Source organism: Lissotriton helveticus, chromosome 5_1 (assembly GCF_964261635.1).
Source record: "Lissotriton helveticus chromosome 5_1, aLisHel1.1, whole genome shotgun sequence".
In the NCBI taxonomy this organism is placed as follows: domain Eukaryota; kingdom Metazoa; phylum Chordata; class Amphibia; order Caudata; family Salamandridae; genus Lissotriton; species Lissotriton helveticus.
Window position 1 is genome coordinate 1,081,417,842 of NC_136065.1, and position 18,133 is coordinate 1,081,435,974.

The window sequence follows — 18,133 nt, forward strand, 5'->3', positions numbered from 1 at the left end:
TTCAAAATCCCATGCACTCATTTAGAAAAAAACACTACTATTTACACAATATACATGAACACAATATTAATGAATCAGAGTTCAAAACGAAATTCAAAAGGCGACCTTGGTGCGAGTTTTACTTCACTCTGTGGTTTTTATAATTATTTATAACAATCTAAGGTCGCATAGAAAGGTCAGACCTTTCTATGCGACCTTAGGTTGTTATAAATAAGCCACTCTATGCCAATACACTTTATGCCACTACAGTCACTGTATTACACTCTAAACCACTACACTCTACACAACTACACTCTACGCCACTCTACTCAGCACCACTGCAATCTATGCTACTGTGCTCTACTCTATGCCACTATATGGCACTCTAAGCCAATGCACAGTACACCACTACACTCCACTCAGCATCGCTCCCCTCTACGCCACTGCACTCCATACCAATCCACTTTAAGACACTTTACTCTATGCCACTGCACTCTACTCTGAAACAATCTACTCTAGGCCCCTGCCCTCTGCACCACTCTATTCCACTCTGCGACATTCCACTCTATAGCACTCCACTCTATGCCACTGCAATCTACCTTAAGCCACTACACTCTAAACCACTCAACCACTCTACTCCACTGCACTCTGCACAACTCTATTCTACACTGCTGCACCCTATAGCGCTGCACTCTACACCAATGCACTCTTCACCACTTTACGCAAAACCAATGCACTCAATGCCACTGCACTCTATGCCAATCTACCACTCCAATGTACACCACTATATACTACTCTGCAACACTATATACCACTAAACTGTACGCCATAGCCCTCTACACTACTGCTCTGTACGCCATTGTACTGTACGCCATTGCACTCTATTTCCCTGAACCCTACACCACTGTATTCTACTCTGCACCACATTTCTCTACACCACTGCTCTCTACACCACTTTATTCTGTACTGCTCTACTCTACAGCACTGCACCAGACACCCATGCACTATATGCCACTCTTCTCCACACCACTGCACTCTACTTTGCAACACTGCACTCTCTGTCACTGAACTATACATGACTCTACTCTGTACCACTCTCCTCTGCACACTAGGTCACTGTACTCTATTTTACACCACTATACTGCACTCTACACCAATGCACTCTATGCCACTGCAATATGCGTCAATCCACTCTACACCATTCTAATTTACTGTGGGCCACTGCACTCTAGGCCTCTTCACTCTACACCTCTATGCTCTGCATCCCTCTTCCATATGCCAATACACTTTACCTCGCTCTTCTTTGCACCACTGCACCCTTTGCCACTGCACTCCACGCCCCTCGGATCTAGGCCTCTCCACTCTTCTCTGCACTTCTCTACTCTACACCATCTACTCTGCAAACTATACCACTTCACTGTATGCAAGTGCACTCTACTCTGTACCACTCCACTCTGCACCAGTGCACTCTATGCCATTACTCTATGCTACTGCGCTACTGCACTCTACCCTGCACCACTCCACTCTACCCCACTTCATTCTACTCTGAAGCAATCTACTCCATGCCACTGCACTATATGCCACTTCAGGCTACGCCACTCTTCCCCACTCTACGCCACTTCACTCACCGCCACTGCAATCAACACTGCTCCACTCAATACCACTCTACACAGCTCTGCACTACTCTACTTTATGCCACTGTGCTCTACACCACTCTACTCTTAACCAACGCACTCTAGACCAGTGCGCACAACACCAGCTCACTCAAAACCAATGCACTCTATGGCATTGCACTCTATGTCACTATACTCTAGTCTGCAGCACTCTACTCTATGCCACTGCACGCTATGCCACTCTACACATTGCACTCTATGTCATTGCACCTACTCCACTCTATTCTGCTTTGCACCACTGTACTCTACGCCACTATACTCCATGCCAATGCACTCTATGCCAATGCACAAATCTGTTTGCGTGAAAGGAACCGAGTTGTACATTTTGCAAAGTGTCTAAAAACTCTACACGGATCATGGTGCATTATGTACCAGTGTTAAATATCCAGTGGGTTACAAATATATAATGGCACAGCACATGATATATTCCTGCATCCGACATTCAAAATTAATTACATCTTTCTCAAAACAGGTCCTAGCTTGAATACACTGTCACCCAGTGATGCTCACAGAGGGTAAATATACCAAGCATCTCCTGGCAGAATGATGATCTGTCATGGTTCTCTGCTCAAAAGATGCAGCTCTGTGACTATACAGACAACTAGACATCAACTGCAGTCATGCAAGAATAACATTTCTTTTTAGAATGATTTAATATGACAAAAAGTCACAAGCCATAATACTGCAATCCATGGACCCGATAATCTGAATCACAAAGTGCACATTTCAAGATGAGCTCTACCCGAATCATGCACGTCTCCCAGGGGATGTGTAACATCGCCGGAGATGCGACATGTTTTTATGGTTTCAAAAAGCAGCCAGTGCTGGCTTTGGATGCGCAAAATAAACCTCCACCGTGGGAGGGGAGGGGGCGGCGGGGTAAGGGGTGCAGGTTCTAAAGTCTGCACCCCTAGGCAAAATCGATTTAGGCCTACATGCCAGTGTTTTTATCTTCTCCCGCAGCTGACTCCTACAAGGAGATTGTCTGAAGGAGCTTAGCTGCCCTGGAGCCACGAGAACAACTCAGATCAGCTGAACAAAACTGAACTGAATGCCTTTATTTTAAAGGCACTTCAAGGATCAGCTGGAGACTGTGAGTGCGGTGCGCCTGCATCAAGGTAAACCTTCACAAACTCTTTCCTGACCTTGTGAGGTTCATACTTTTCCAACATAAGAGGGATAGTGTGGTGGTGAGTCAGATTGGTCAGCCTGGGTTTGGCGCCATCTTTCTAGTATTTACGGTTATGAACATAACACAGTTGCCCTGTTATAAATGGGAAGCACTCGGCCCAATGGATGCTACAGTGGCTTTAACACCTGAAAATTCAAAACAGGGCTGGCTTTAGGGTGGTGCGACAGGTGCAGTCGCACCTGCCACTGGCCTCGGGAAAGGGGGCGCTGTGTTTAGAAACAACTGCTGCAGAGTTCCTTGTGCTTCCAGCAGTTTCAAGGCAGCAATAAAATGTCAACATAAATCTTGGGATTAATATTCCTGCTGGAGAGAGATCAGAGTATTTTGTAGTGGCAGTTTGACTCATTATAAAGTAGCTTAGAGGGTTAATTTGCCTGCTGCAAAAAACGCTTACCATGCAGATCACAGAACTGTATATTATGTGGATAGCTCAGTGGATTACTGCTTTTGTCACAGAACTCTTACAGCAGTTGACATGTTACACTTCTAGTATAGCACAGTGACCTATCAGCTGTCATCAAAGAGCTGCATGCAAGCTACATAATTCAAGTTAGGATGTAATGTTCCCCCCCCCCAATCTTTCATTACCTATAACTAATAATGCTAAAAAGGGTTCATTTGTGTAGATATACATTCCTATCAGTACAGCCAACCCCATCCAGCGCATTAAAACAAAGGAAATGTATGTGAGACAGGGGCTAAATTGAGAAGAGAGGCATTGTTGGAGGTTTTAGCGAGGGAATCTGTGCAGGAGGTCATTGATGTGAGCTGGTTGTCCATGGTTCAGATATTAATATTCATTATTATAAATGTCCCCAAGGTTCGGCTGATTGAACTGTACCTTGCATTCCATTATGCACATCCAATCATTATAACTTCATTTATGGTAGTTATCATTTTGATTTCTAAGCCTTGATACAATTGTTTGGTATCGTTTGCCCATCCCCAGTGCATTTTGGGCAAATAATGCCCTTCGTGAAGGAGATTTTCCATCACAAATGGATATACAGTATATGAGTAACAAACCTACTACCAATTCCTGGAGTAAATCATGACCTCTCCACCCAGCTACGATCATAAAATCAAGTGTGCTAAAGGTGTCACTTGGTGTTTTATATCCCCCAATCCGTCATCCTACAGAGATTTATGGAATGAAACAATTTGCCATGGTTTCATTCTTGTTTTTACTTTCTCTTTTTTGTGTGCATGGATGTTCTCTTATGGCAAGCTTTGAACACGCCTGAGGCTTATACCCCTTATTTCATAGTATCTTTCTGTAAATCCCACACCATATATTATTGGTTAACATGTTAAGAAAAATATAAAAGCAGGTAATTTGGTTATCCAATTGCAGCGAAGTCTTACCTGAGGACCTGACTCCCAGTGGTAAATAACAGTAACCAGCTCAGGTATTGCCCTTTAATCACACTCTGCTCGCAACCAAAGGGAAAACCTCCCAGGGAAATCTTGCCATTGAATGCTTCAAAAACACATTTTCTTTCTAAAATTCTATCATTTAAACAAATGTGATTCATAATTAATTAAGATTTGTCCCTATATGTATCTTACAAAAGAGGCTAAGAAGAAGAAGTGAGGGGTATTTGGCAGCTGTGAATGAATGATGTACTTGTAAGCACACGTACACCTGGGGGCGTCTTGGAGCTAGGACTGATATAGTTTACCTGAGTGAGAGAAAAGATAGGAATGGGCTAGCGGAAAAATGTCTCTTCAAAGCTTGTGTGTGATCTGAGATGCAGCGGAGGGGTAGCAGCGGTTGGTTCCCCAGTTTGGAGCCAGAATAGGGGAACGCTCTTACCCCAATGTGGAGTGACCTGAAATGGGGTAACTGCCACCCTAAAGTGTGAGCCCAAAAGAAAAGTGAGAGAGGGAAGATAAGCGAAATTCAGAATTGAATGGTCGGGGTGCAGGTGCCATGCGGAGCTCAACGAACCAGCCATAGTGATTTAAACTGAGTTCACTGCTCCATTGGCAAACAGTGCAGTTTGCTTTGCGCCTATGTGACATGGTTAACCCTACACCGCCCAAAGAGCAGCCTAACTGACACGTAACAAAGCTGTTACAGTTTGGCAAGCCTTAAGAAGGATGGCCCAGACAGCATGCCTTAGAATATTCAAGACTGGACACATTGGCAGTGCCTACCACAAGAGATCTCATCTGCTAAGGAATAACTGTGAGATCTTTCTCTGAAGTCTTTATTGGAACAAAAACAATAAACAAGAGCTACTGAGGTGACTTGATTTTCATAAAGACGTTCAGCGCCAAGCAGGAAGCCAAGGTTCTTCTTTACAATGCTGATGGGACAAAGAGGAGAACCCACCCGACTGGGCCAGAACCCGGTGCTCCACAAACTATCCAGGCTGCAGACGAGCACCTGAGCACATTGATACTTATTCAGGTGTGAAAGACCGAAAAGCAGAAATGAAGTGTCTGCTTAATCCCTCCCAGAGGACAGAGTGTAAATTAGTCAGTGAGAGACAGAGAGTGTGAATCTCAAACTTCCTAATTAAAAAAAGCAGTGGGATGCAGGGTGGAGAGGTGAGATGACCAAGTTTCGGGATGCACTCTTTCCATGAAGAACAGGGCCAAAACTGATTTACATTAGGTGGGACACTGTGTGGAGTAGCACAGTGGGTGAAAAGCGATACGGTTGGAATGCTACCTTGAGTGGTTGCCCTTGGCTAGACTATTTGCAAGCATTCATCCTATCACCTTTTGGGTGTTTGGTTGCCAGTAGCATGCCCAGAAACTGGAAGCTACACACATCTTCCTAAACCTGCTACAGCCATTGTTTTGGGAATTCCAAAAAGTAGTACATTTGCAGTCATTGAAGGAGTACTTCTATTGTTGCAGATGTACTACTTTTTTAGAAATTTGGTCACTATATAATTTAATATCCCGATCCAAAAAAAGAACAAGCTAAAACCTCTTAGTGAAATGGGAACAAAGAGAAAAACCAGCACAGACATAGCAGACCCTACCCAGGGCCCCCAGACTCAACTACAAAACCAAGAATGCATTTGAGGGGTGGCAAACTCCAAAAACCCCAGCTGAAGATGCCTTATGCCGCCCCCCCCCCCCCACAGTCCATCCCACCAAGGCCTCATGGTTCTGACATGACCTACAGTTCCTTCCAAATAAATATAGCTGAGTCAGGCAATAAGGACATCTATTATTTGATCACTAAGAGACAGTTCAGTTTATAGTACATTCTTTCTAAAGATTAATATTAAAAAGTGCCACCACCAATGTCTGTTATTTTACAAAAATAGAATTGCCATTGAAGCCCGGCGAGGTGTACATTTTGCCGAAACATGTCAAGCCATAAAACAAAGCCATAAATTGCCACCAATAGCGATCTCAGCAAGGGGTGTTCAGCCAGAAGCACACTACCACATCAGCACTGACTCCAACCCTAAGAGAAGCATGGACCATGGAGAAGGTAGACAACTCCACTGTGAGATCATCACCCTATACACTCTGCTGTCTTTCCAAGGTATTGGTGTACCTGCGAGCTCTTTGGCCTCCTGCTCTCTTTTTAGAAATTAACTTGAAGGTATCATAATGAGAAAACAGTTTAAAGATTCTCCAAATACTTACCTCTACAAATAAGAACTGTCAGTTAATTAAAAAGACGACAAACAACTTTACAAGATACTATTTATTCTCCAAAATGAATTGTAAATGAATTAAAATACCAGAAGTCTCACTGACGACCCAGGAAGAAGTGATTGCATCACACCGTTATTGACGTCACTCTACTTGATGCTGATTGGCCGAAGGTCAAATTAAATTCTATCTTCCTTGTGCATATGGCCCTGTACAGCAGCACACCTGAGCACCTGTCTATATTTCTACTACCATACCAATATGACCACACACCTAAAATCAACCCTCGAGATCAGTCTCTTACGCACCTGAGAATAAATACTAATGATTCGGGCAAACGGCTGTGCCAAAAAAGCTCAAAGTTTGGAACTCCCTACCTTTGCCTACCTACCACGACGTGGACCTACCGTGACGTGGACTTTCCATGAAGTGGACCTACCATGAAGAACTGAAGATTCACTACTTATACTTCAGGCATTTACTCATTCTGCAGATGTTCACCGTTTTAATCCTAATCATTGTCTTTTGCAACCGACAAAGCAAGCGAGAGCTATATACAAACATTGAATACAATGAACTTAAAATACAATTCTTCACCGAGGTGCAGCAGAGTGCACCCACACCAGATGTCTGTGTACTTTGGCCTATTATTATCCTTGCTGGCTCCCCAAGAGAGGTCATGGAGCAACGCTTTGCATTGAACGTCAATCCATCTTTTTCTTAGGCCTGTTCTGGTTTTTACGCATCGGTGCCCGTGATCCTATGAATTTACCATCTCACATCGCACCGCCTGCTGCTTCCCCATTCTCAAACCCCCCATCCACTGGGGCATCTTTATATTTGGGATCTCAATCTGCCTTACCACCCCGGTTTCTCTTTAGTCTTGGCTTCTCGTATGGTACTACTTCATTCTTTGGCCCCCGCTCACCTCCCTAGTCTTGATTAATTTTTTCAGAAAAACCTAGAGTGTGCACGCATACAAAATAAATATTGCTATTTAGTCAAGAAAATAATATTTAGTGACTCCTCATTGTAGTGCCCCGGTCTAGAAGGATGCTACACCTGGATGAGCAAGCAGGGGCTGGTGTTTATATCCTTACATTATATTGCATGCCTGATTCTGAAACTCTGGTTATATGACGTTTGCTATGGCGATCCGATCTTGGTTTCTCATATTGAGGCACTATGCTCTTCCCGCATTTTCAGCTTGAAACAAGGAGATCTCTTCTGGTTGGTCCATGGCCTTGACAGTTATGATCAATTCTAAACATGATTATGAAACACTTTTGTTTACCTGTAAATTTCCAAGTGTTACCCGGCTACGCTAAATGTGATCCAGTACTTGGCAGCTTGGCACGCCATGGGTGCTATTTACAGTCTGCTACCTCCCTGCGCTTTGCTCTGAGTTTGCATCCCAACAGGTCTCTAAAGACTTTGTGTATTGTCTATCGCTCTGTGATCCCACACTACAACTTCTGAGAACAACCCCTCTGTTTCCATTTCTAAAGGCAATGGAAGTTAAAGCAATGTCTGTTGTGTTTGTCGGCTTCTGGAGGAAACTGGCCTTCATCTCCAGCTGATTTCCAATCTTTTTCTGTTCATGAAACAGATTACAGATGTTGCTTTTCCTCCCATACTACACCTGATGTTTATCTGCGTAGGGTATCATGCCACTTAGAAGCGCCAAGAAACACCTATGCGTGTACAAGCGCTTTATGTGTACTAATTTAACATTACATTGCCTTTTGTTCATCTCTTCAAATTTTATCCAGATTGTCTATTCAGAAGGTTGGGGCAGAAACGCTCAGAATGTCTGAATACCTAAAATTCGGGATTAAGTATGGGCCGGCACTCTGCAAATAACGTTATTTTCCAAACAAGAAAAGGAATGCTAATGAGTGAGCACTTTAATCACAGTAGTGAGCTCAGAGCTGAGGTCACATCCCTTCCTATTCCCAGAAACAACCACATCAAAGGTAAATGAAGCAACTTCAGGCACGTCATGCACACTTCAAGGAAGGGGGCACTGAAAACTTGCATGTGCGGAACGAAGTTTCATGGAAATTCCCACAAATGGCATTTAAGGAACACAAATGTGCTTTACAGCAATCTGATTGAGAAGACAGACATTGCATTGTACTCCAACAATTATATGGCGCTTACTAACCCTCTGTGTGGCACTGAAGCCCTTACCTACATGAGTAGCGTGCTACACCATGTGGGGTGCATGGCCAGAAGAGTATTGTATTTGTTTAGTGATCCTATGTCGGAAGTGTTTCCCTTCTGTGCGAGATCACCACCAATGTGTGGTTATCGTATTATGAAGACGCAGTGCTTAGTAGTGTGGTGGATGATGAGACAGGCATGCATTTTATCTATTTCCATATACTGGCAGCTTTGAGCACCTCTGCAGGTACCTGTATGATATTTCTTACGATCATAGTCTTCAGAGTTGGTTACGGCACTAGATTGTCCAGCATGATATTTTTGTTAAAAGTTTTGTTTTGGTCCTAATCAGTCATGGTTTCAGAGAGTAAAGGTAAGGGATAGCTGCTGGGATGGGCTTTGTTACAATCATTCCACGTCTGAGTGTCATTGTGAGACGTAAACAAGCAGTTGCAGTATGTAGTTAATTGGGACCTGCAGCGGTGACCTAGATTAGAGTTCTCCGAAAGGCCAGCTGTATGTGACAGATTTTTTCATGTATTCCATGTCTGTTCAGTTGGTGATGGTTGGTTTATTGGCTGGTACAGTACTGAGTGATGGAGAAGACCCACAGCAGATAGGTTTTATGTGACTGTAAGATGACTAAGTGAAAGTTGGGTGTGGACCGCTGAGTGTTATTGTATTACTATTAGTGTGGGCAGCAGGGTCATATCAGAATTGACATTACTATATAAGACCTAGGCTAACCAGAGATAAGTCCTTCTTAGTTTAGCCAGATATAGAAAGTAGCGTGCTGGTTGGGTTGCTCCATATCTGCGATAGTAAACTAAGCCACAACAATTGCAGGAAATATCTAATGCATCCGTGGGAAAAACAGGTAGATTCCACCCTCTTGGTGGGCTCTTACACAATAGTCCCTCGGCTGAGCAGGTACGTTTTGAGTGCCCAACATAGCCTGGTTCCCAGCTCATGTAACTGAAGGGCAATATACTTTTCTACTGGGCAGAGGGTTCAAAGTGGCAGCATTGACCCCTTGTTCCAACTGCTCTGTTATAAAAACAGACTCGGCATTCACAACATGAATGAAACACCTGAAGATGCTATTCAAGAAACTTCACCATTTCAAGAAATCCACACGCAAGAGGTGTGCGATACAGTAGTTTTACAAATTAAAGAAGACAATGGTACCCCGTTACCCAACATGTCCCCATCACAAAGATTTAAAACCTTTACAGGATGGAAACCTGCATTTTGATTGCCATGTCTGGCCACTGCCAGTGAGTAAAGAGGAACACACTCCAAATCTTGCCCATTTCAACTGGAGACAATAACCACTTCTCTTTGTTACCTGTCCCAGAGTGTGCACGCCTTGCGTATTTACCTCCAAACTCCTTTACTGAAACAAATCAAGCACACTACGTGCTGCAACATATTGTAAAATTAAATTAATTTGTTAAGCTTGTAAGGCGCGCAGCTACCCAAGAAGGTTTTCCGGCGCCGAGACGGAGCAGAAAACAGCAGAACAAAACCAAACGTAGATTTTACTGGTCAAATAGCCATGTCTTGGCGTGGCCAAGGCGGCGAGCATGGCGGACGCAGCCTGAGAGAGCTCCGTCCCGCCTATACATCATCCGCGCCATATATCCTGCATTTCCCCGACCTGCGATCCCCCAGACCAGACGCTCGGCATCCGGTGGCGGAGGGGAAGCTCCGGTGGAGATTTGGGCTCGCTCCGTGCTTTAGATCCGGCGCGGCGACCCGGACGAGGTGGGGCCTGCGCGAAAATCAGCAGCCGGGACCTCGAGTTTCGAGAGGCCCGGCCGGAAGTGAGGCGGAGGCGGGGTCGGTCGCGAGGCCGGTACCGGCTCCCCGGACCTGCGGATCTCCGCTTGGGACAGGAGAGCCCGAGAGACCTGCGGACAGCGCGGAGCCACCCTGGAGCCGGGACACTGGCAGTGGTGAGGTGAGCCGGCGGGGGGAGGCGAGCGCCACAAAAGAGGGGGAAAGCACTCTCTGCTGCAGGCCGACCCACTCGGCAGCCAAGTCGGGCTGCGGGGGCCGGGGGTCCCCGGAGTGCTAGGGGGCTCCTGCCTTCGCCCCTGCTCCTGGGGACGCCTCCATACTTGCGGCCCTACCCCCCTCTCTCCCCTCCCTCCCTTCCCCCCCCCCCGGGTGGGGACCAACGACGCTTGTGGAAGCCCGGCCTGGAGTGGGCTACTGCTGGGGGCCGACGGCGAGCCGTGGACAGCTGGTGGTCGCCATCTGACGATTGGATTTCCCCCCTTGTTGGCCGGAGCTATTGACAATCCTGAGGCACAGGGCCCCCCCGGAGGGTCTACTATCCCTGGCTCTGCGAACGGAACGGGGGGCATACTCCAGTGGCTGAAGCGGAGGGGAGGTGGCGCTCAGCAGGGAGAGGACTCCACGGCCAGGTACGCCGGCATCCTTGGACACGTGCCCACCTTCCCCTCGGATCAAGACGCGACGCGGGAGTCCCTGACCGTGAGGGGAGCTGCCAGTAGCAGGAAGATACTTGGACGCCGGGCCTGCTCCTCATCATGACACGAGGCGGCAACAGTGGGGGCACCACGAAGCAGGGCCCCATAGATAAGTTTACGGGACCGAGTGGTGGAGCAGGAGCGTCCGGGGGCCAGCCCGGCCCAGGCCCAGGCCCAGACAATGCGGCCCTGATGGCGGCAATCACGCAATCACGGGACATGCTGGACGCGAAAATTGGGGCTGTTGGGGCTGATGTCACATTGCTTCGCCAGGATCTACGGAACGCGGTGGCCAGAATCACCGAAACTGAAACCAGAATAACGGAGGTGGAGGATGATGTGGTCGTCCTGAAGAAGAAGGTTGCCACTCTGGAGGGGCTACAGAAGAACTTGGCACTCAGGGTCGAGGACGCGTAAGGACGGGCCAGACGAAATAACCTGCGATTCGTGGGTTTGCCGGAGGATTGCGAAAAAGGCAACATGGAGGCATTCCTGACAAAATGGCTGGAGGGGTGGCTACCCCCGGACTCCCTCTCAAGATGCTTCATCATTGAACGGGCGCACCGAGCGCTTCTCCCGAAACCGCCGCTGGGAGCACGCCCCCGCCCAGTCATCGCCAAACTCCTTAACTACCATGACCGCGACGCAATCCTCCGGCAGGCGCGAGCTAAGGAACCCCTGATGTACGAAAACCACAGAGTCCTGATCTTCCCAGATTACACAAAACTGGTGCAGCAACAGCGACAGTCCTTCACTGCAGCGAAGGCTCGGCTACGAGACCTTAAAATCCAATACGCCCTGCTCTATCCGGCCCGCCTGCGTGTCGTGTTTCAGTCCAAGACGCAGTTCTTCAACACGCCGGAGGAGGTCTTTGAATGGACAGACGAGACGGTCAGAGTGAAGGTGCATACTCCCCCGAGGCGCAACTCCGAGCCCTCCTCAGAGACGAGACCCTCGAGGACTCCCAGGAGATCGCGTAGCAGAAGCAACTGGAGGGCGCGCTCTCGGAAGACCCAACCTCCCACGGATGGCGAGTCGGGGGGTGACGAGGTGGTGGAGGCCCCGGCTCCGGACCCGTGACGATCCTTCACGCCTTAAAGCTCTCTAATGGACGCCGCCACACGCTTTACTGCAAGAATGCGGTGTGGGGCGAGCAGTGGGTCGGGGGATGCCCATGAGTGGGCGGTCACCACCCCGAGGACTAACAGTAGTTAATCGGGCTACGGGTTAGTTGAAGTTGGGTGGGTGGTTGGTGGGGATCCATTGGCATAGACGGTTGGGGGTCTCCCGTTGGAGGCTGAAGACTGTCTCTACCGCGACAGATACTTCAATGTTACTGAGGTATAGGGTGGGGGGCAGGGGGGGTGGACAACGTTGGGGTTGTGGTGGGGTTTGGGGAGTTGGTGGGGGTTCGGGGGATCTGGGTACGGAGTGGAGAGGAAGGTTGGTGGGAGGTGGGATGGTTGTTTTCGGCACAGTACACTTTCAAGGTTGGTTGTCAGCGCTGGTGTTTGGATGGCCCCGAGGGCTCGGATCTTTGATCTATACACCTATTGATGGCGGGTGGTACACAGGAGTCTAGCCCCACACGGGCGGGGTTTCGAGTGGTGAGCTGGAACGTCCGTGGGATGCTTGACAAAATTAAGAGGGGTGCAGTACTGCAGCTGGGGAAGAGGGAAAGGGCGGATGTGCTATTCTTACAGGAAACTCACCTCCAGGGCAATAAAACGCTTAGCCTCCAACGATATGGCTACCACCAAGTGTTCCACGCGGGCTTTGTGAGGGGGTCACGGGGAGTGGCGATTCTGATACACCATCGACTGCATTACACTCATGAGACGCAGTGGGTGGATGCGCAGGGACGGTTTATATTCATTAAAGGGATGGTGGGTGATGAGCCGATGGTCTTTGGGAGTGTGTATGCCCCACCCCCGCTCCAAGAAGCACTCATTGAGAAACTGTTTGATGTCTGGGCTGATATACCTAGTGTGATGTCTATTGTGGGCGGAGATTGGAATGATGTCATGGATGGGCACAAGGATAGATATAGATCAGATGGGGGGACCATTTCCCATGTTCCCACTAAATTGAGTGGTATGGTACGAGGGATGGGGTGGATTGATGCATGGCGGTACCACCATCCCCATGGCCGAGAGTTTACCTACATCTCAGCAGTGCACAAATCCTTCTCCAGACTTGATTGCTTGTTTGTTCCTAATGGGTGGATGGGAAGGGTTGCTTCTTCATCAATACTCCCGCGTGGCTTGTCGGACCACTCTCCGGTCGCGGTTGATGTCCTTCTTGGTAGGACACGACAGCCATTTCGGTGGCGTTTGTCTGCATGGCAGCTACACCAGGACGACTACAGGTCACGCTTGCGCGAAGCCATTTCTCTGTACTGGGACTGCAACGATCAGCCCGACATGGACGCTATAACCCTCTGGGAAGCCATGAAGCCCGTGCTCCGGGGGGTAGACATCGCTTGGTGCGCGGCGGCGCGCAAGGCCCGCAGGGGTGAGATAGAGGAGACTGCGCGGCGGGTTCGAGACCTTGAGGAAGAGAGTACTGCCGAAGGGTCTGTGGATACCGTTGAGCGGTTGCTACTAATGCAGCAGACATACAACTCTCTTCTAATGGACGAGGCCCGCCAGCTGTGGCTGGCTACACAGAGTAGGATTTATCAGTGGGGGGACAAATCTAGCTCTATGCTATACAGACTCTGTCAGGGGACTTTCCATGCGCAGACTCTACCGGGACTTCGCGACGAGGCAGGAGAGCCTGTGACGGCCCCGGTGGAACTGGCGGCCAGTTTCGCCCGATACTATGAGGCCCAATACGCCCCGCGAGAAACAATCCCTGAGGCGGAGGTGGACAAATTCCTAGCTGACCTCCCGCCAAGGGCCCTCTCAGATGAAGACCGGGACCTACTGGACCACCCACTGTCCTTAGACGAATTGACCGCGGCACTCGGGGAGCTGAACACTGGTAAGGCTCCCGGGCCTAATGGGTTCCCGTGTGAATTCCTTCAGACATTTCATGTTCAACTGGGTGCGCGCTATAGACAGGCGCTGGAGGAGGCCAGAGACCGTGGTCGCCTACCGGCAGACTGGCGCCACGCCGAGATTGTTGTCTTCTGTAAACCGGGAAGACCCCCGGAGCAGCACGCGTCGTACAGACCGATCTCGCTCCTGAACGTTGAAGCGAAAATACTGGCGAAAGCCCTAGCCAATCGCCTTCTCCCGTATATTACGGACCTGGTACACCCGGATCAGGCCGGTTTTATGCCCCATAGGGCGACTAGGCACAATATCCGGCGCGCACAGATGGTGATAGAGGCAGCCAAGGCCGCCGGGATCCCGACAGCGCTTCTCCTGGCTGACATTGATAGAGCCTTCGACTCAGTTAGCTGGGTCTATCTTCGTGCGCTTCTGACCCGTCTGAACTTTGGGCCTCGATTCCTCTCGTATCTGCACCTACTATACACGGACCTGACGGCCTCGGTGAGGATAGCGGGAGCGACCTCGGCCCCCTTCCCCATAGGCCGGGGCACCCGACAGGGTTGCCCTTTATCGCCGTACCTGTTCGCCCTGGCCATGGAGCCGCTGGCAGCATGGGTGAGAATTGACGCGCAGATGCGGGGACTCGAATGGGTGCGGGGACCGTCTGATCGTATTGCACTGTATGCGGACGATGTCCTCTTCTTCCTCACGGACATTGATAGATCTGGCCCCAGAGTTCTGGAAATAATGCGAGTATTTGGGGAGGTCTCTGGCCTGCACTTGAATACACGGAAATCCACGCTGTGGATACTGGGTCAGCGCGGACGGCTTGGGCACTGGGCGTCGACGCTACAGGAGGCGGCAGGTGGCATCAAATACCTCGGTGTCTTTCTCACAGACGTTCCGGGAGTTGCCTGGACCCGTAATGTGGTGCCGGTCTGGGATCGCGTACGGTCAGACATGAAGGTCTGGTCCAGGATGCCCCTAAACATATATGGCCGCTCCGCCATTTTTAAGATGGTGGCTCTCCCGCGCCTTTTGTACCAGCTACAAAATCATCCATGCCCCATTGCACCACATTGGTTTAGGCAAGTAAACTCTGCACTGAGCCAGTTTCTCTGGGCTGGTGGGGCGGTCAGAGTAGCGCTCCGCACCTGTTTCCTTTCCACGTATTGCGGGGGTCTGGCGACTTCGGACATCCTATCTTACTACCAGGCTTCCCATCTTCTCATACTAAATGACTGGTGGTATGGAGACCGGGGAGACCCGGCCTATGCCCTTGAACGATACCTGATGGACCCGGACACGCTCCACACCATCCTTTATTCGGCAGGCAAGCGGAAAAAACTCCCAATTGTTACTCAAGTGGTTTTCCGAGTGTGGCGGGGAGCCCTTCGCCGCATGGGTTGGTGGAATGTCTTGACGCAAGAAACGCCCCTTTGGCACAATGGACGTCTGCCGGCACTTGCGGCTCTCCAGGGGTTCAGGGGCTGGGATGACATAGGCATCTCGACACTGGGCCACGTTATGCAAGGCACGACCCTTAAATCGTTTCAGGCTTTGCGGGATGAATACGATATGCCGCAGACCCAATTTTATAAATACCTACAACTCCGCCACGCTCTGTCCCCCTCGCTGTTAGGACTGGACAAACTGCCCGAATTTAGTCCCGTGGAAGCCAAGGTCTTTATGGGGGAACTGGGGGACAAGAAAATCTCCAATATATATCAGACTCTGGTCACGCACTGCTCTGCCTCACTAGATAAGCTACGCAAGGCATGGGAGGAAGATATTGGTGCCTTAGACGAGGATGACTGGAGGGAGGCCTTAGAGGCGCCACGAGGGGCGGCTGTTGCGGTGCGACTGAGATTTATTCAGTTTAAATATTTGCATCGTGCGTACTACACCAGAGAACGGCTGTGGCGAGCTGGCCTGATTGCTTCCCCTGAGTGTCTGAGATGTGGTAGCACGGTTGGAACGTTCTTACATACAGTGTGGTCATGTGTGCGGCTGACGCGGTTCTGGTCGGGTGTGTGGGACTGCCTGTCTGAGGTGCTGGGCTGGGACCTCCCCCGCTCCCCTAAACTGGGTCTCCTTCACGTAATGGAACAAGTGGGAGGGAATATCTACAAACGCCATCTGCTACTCCTGGGCCTTACAGTAGCCAAACGGGATGTGGCTCGTGCCGGGAAAGACCCCCGGGCTCCTGTGCTGGAGGTGTGGAAGAGAGGGTTGGACTTTACAATGGGGCTGGAACGTCCGGTCTTTGAGGCCAGGGGGTGCCCCCGAAAGCACTTTAAAATATGGCAGCGCTGGGCTGAATATAGAGGGCTCTGGCTGGAACCGCCAGTGCAGCGGGACTCCGATGTGGACCACTTACTGATTGACTCTGGGTGAAGGGGCCAACACACTGATTGCGACTCCAAGAACTAATACTTTGAATCATACGAACACTGTGCCGGGGGGGGGGGATCCGGGAGGGGAGGGCCAGGGTGGGAGTAGGGAGGGGGGAGTTAGTGGGGATCCTTTCCTTTGAAAATGTTGATTGCACTGCTGTTGTTTATTGATTACCTGCTTGTTCATTGGACCCCTGATCCATAGGGGACGGTGACCTGATTATATGCTATTTCAACGAAATAAAATCTGTTATGAAAAAAAAATAGCCATGTCTTGACATTTTTTTTCGGAAACGTGCATAGTTGGTCTCTTTCAGTATAAAAGTGGGAAGTGTATTCCAAATGGATGGACCTAAATAAGAAAAAGATCTCCCACCTACTCTAGAAAGTTTGAACCTTGGCACACAGAAATTAGCTGCGGTTTGAGATCGTAGATGGCGTGCAGGTACATAAGGTTGCACAAGTGCTTGAAGGTATTTTGGGGCGGTACCAACTTTTATCTTGAACATGTAGCTCAGGGCTTTGAATTTGATGTGATTCTCCACCCTGAGCCAATGTAGGTCACGTAGATGGCCAGAGATTCTAGATGCTTTGGGGACCTTGCAAAGCAGCCTGGCCGCAGAGTTTTGTATCAACTGTAGTATGCGTACCACTGCCTTGTTTGACCCAAGATAGAGGATGTTCCCATCGTCAAGTCGAGATGTTATAAGCGCATTGACTACGGTCTTTTGGGTAGAAACAGGTAGCATCCACAGAATTTTCTTCAGCCATTTCAAAATGGTGAAACATAGGGCTGCTACTTTGCCAGTTTGTTGTTTCATAGATAAAATGTTATCCACAATCACACCAAGATTACGAATATGGCTGGACGGAGCTGGAAGATTTCCCATTTGAGTAGGCCAATGGGAGGAATTCCAAAGATCTTTATGTTGTCCTAGGATCTCCATTAAGTTTTAACTGATTTGCAGTCATCCAATCAAAAATATCAATAAGGCCCAGTTTGAGATTGGAGGGAGCCAATGAACTGGTATTAGAGAGGGAGAAGATGATTTGAGAATCATCTGCATAGGACATAAGGGTAAGACCTACGTTATCAGCTATATCTGCTAAGGGTTTAACATAAAGATTAAAAAACAAAGGACTGAGGATAGAACCCTGTGGTACTCCATGTGGTGAAATAAAGTTTTTCGAACAAGCAGATGTTGACATAATTTGGAAAGTGCGATTTTCCAAAAAAGAACAAATCCATTTAAGGGCTGCGCCACATACACCGGTGTTTTTCAAGGTGTTTATCAGCCTTTTGTGCGAGATGGTATCAAAGGCCGCACTAAGGTCTAATAAAATGAGGGCAACTGTTTGGCCGTCATCCAGGAGCTTACGGATCTTTTCAGTGACTCCTAAGAGTGCTGTTTTGGTAGAGTAGCCACTTCTGAAGCCAGATTGGGAGGCATGAAGGCAATTATTCGTTTCTGTGAAATTTGCTAGATAAGAGTGGACATGTCTTTCTAACATTTTTGAAAACACTGGTAAGAGAGAGATGGGTCTATAGTTAGACAATACCTTGGGATCGGCCGTTGGTATTTTCAATAGAGGGTTCACCATT

At 48.8% G+C, this 18,133-nt stretch overlaps 1 protein-coding gene across 2 annotated transcripts in view; it reads right to left on the reverse strand.

Annotated features, from left to right (window-relative positions):
- SEMA4G (semaphorin 4G) overlaps nucleotides 1-18,133 on the reverse strand; it is a 662,424-nt gene that overhangs the window by 441,213 nt on the left and 203,078 nt on the right. The gene's annotated exons all lie outside the window — the stretch shown is intronic.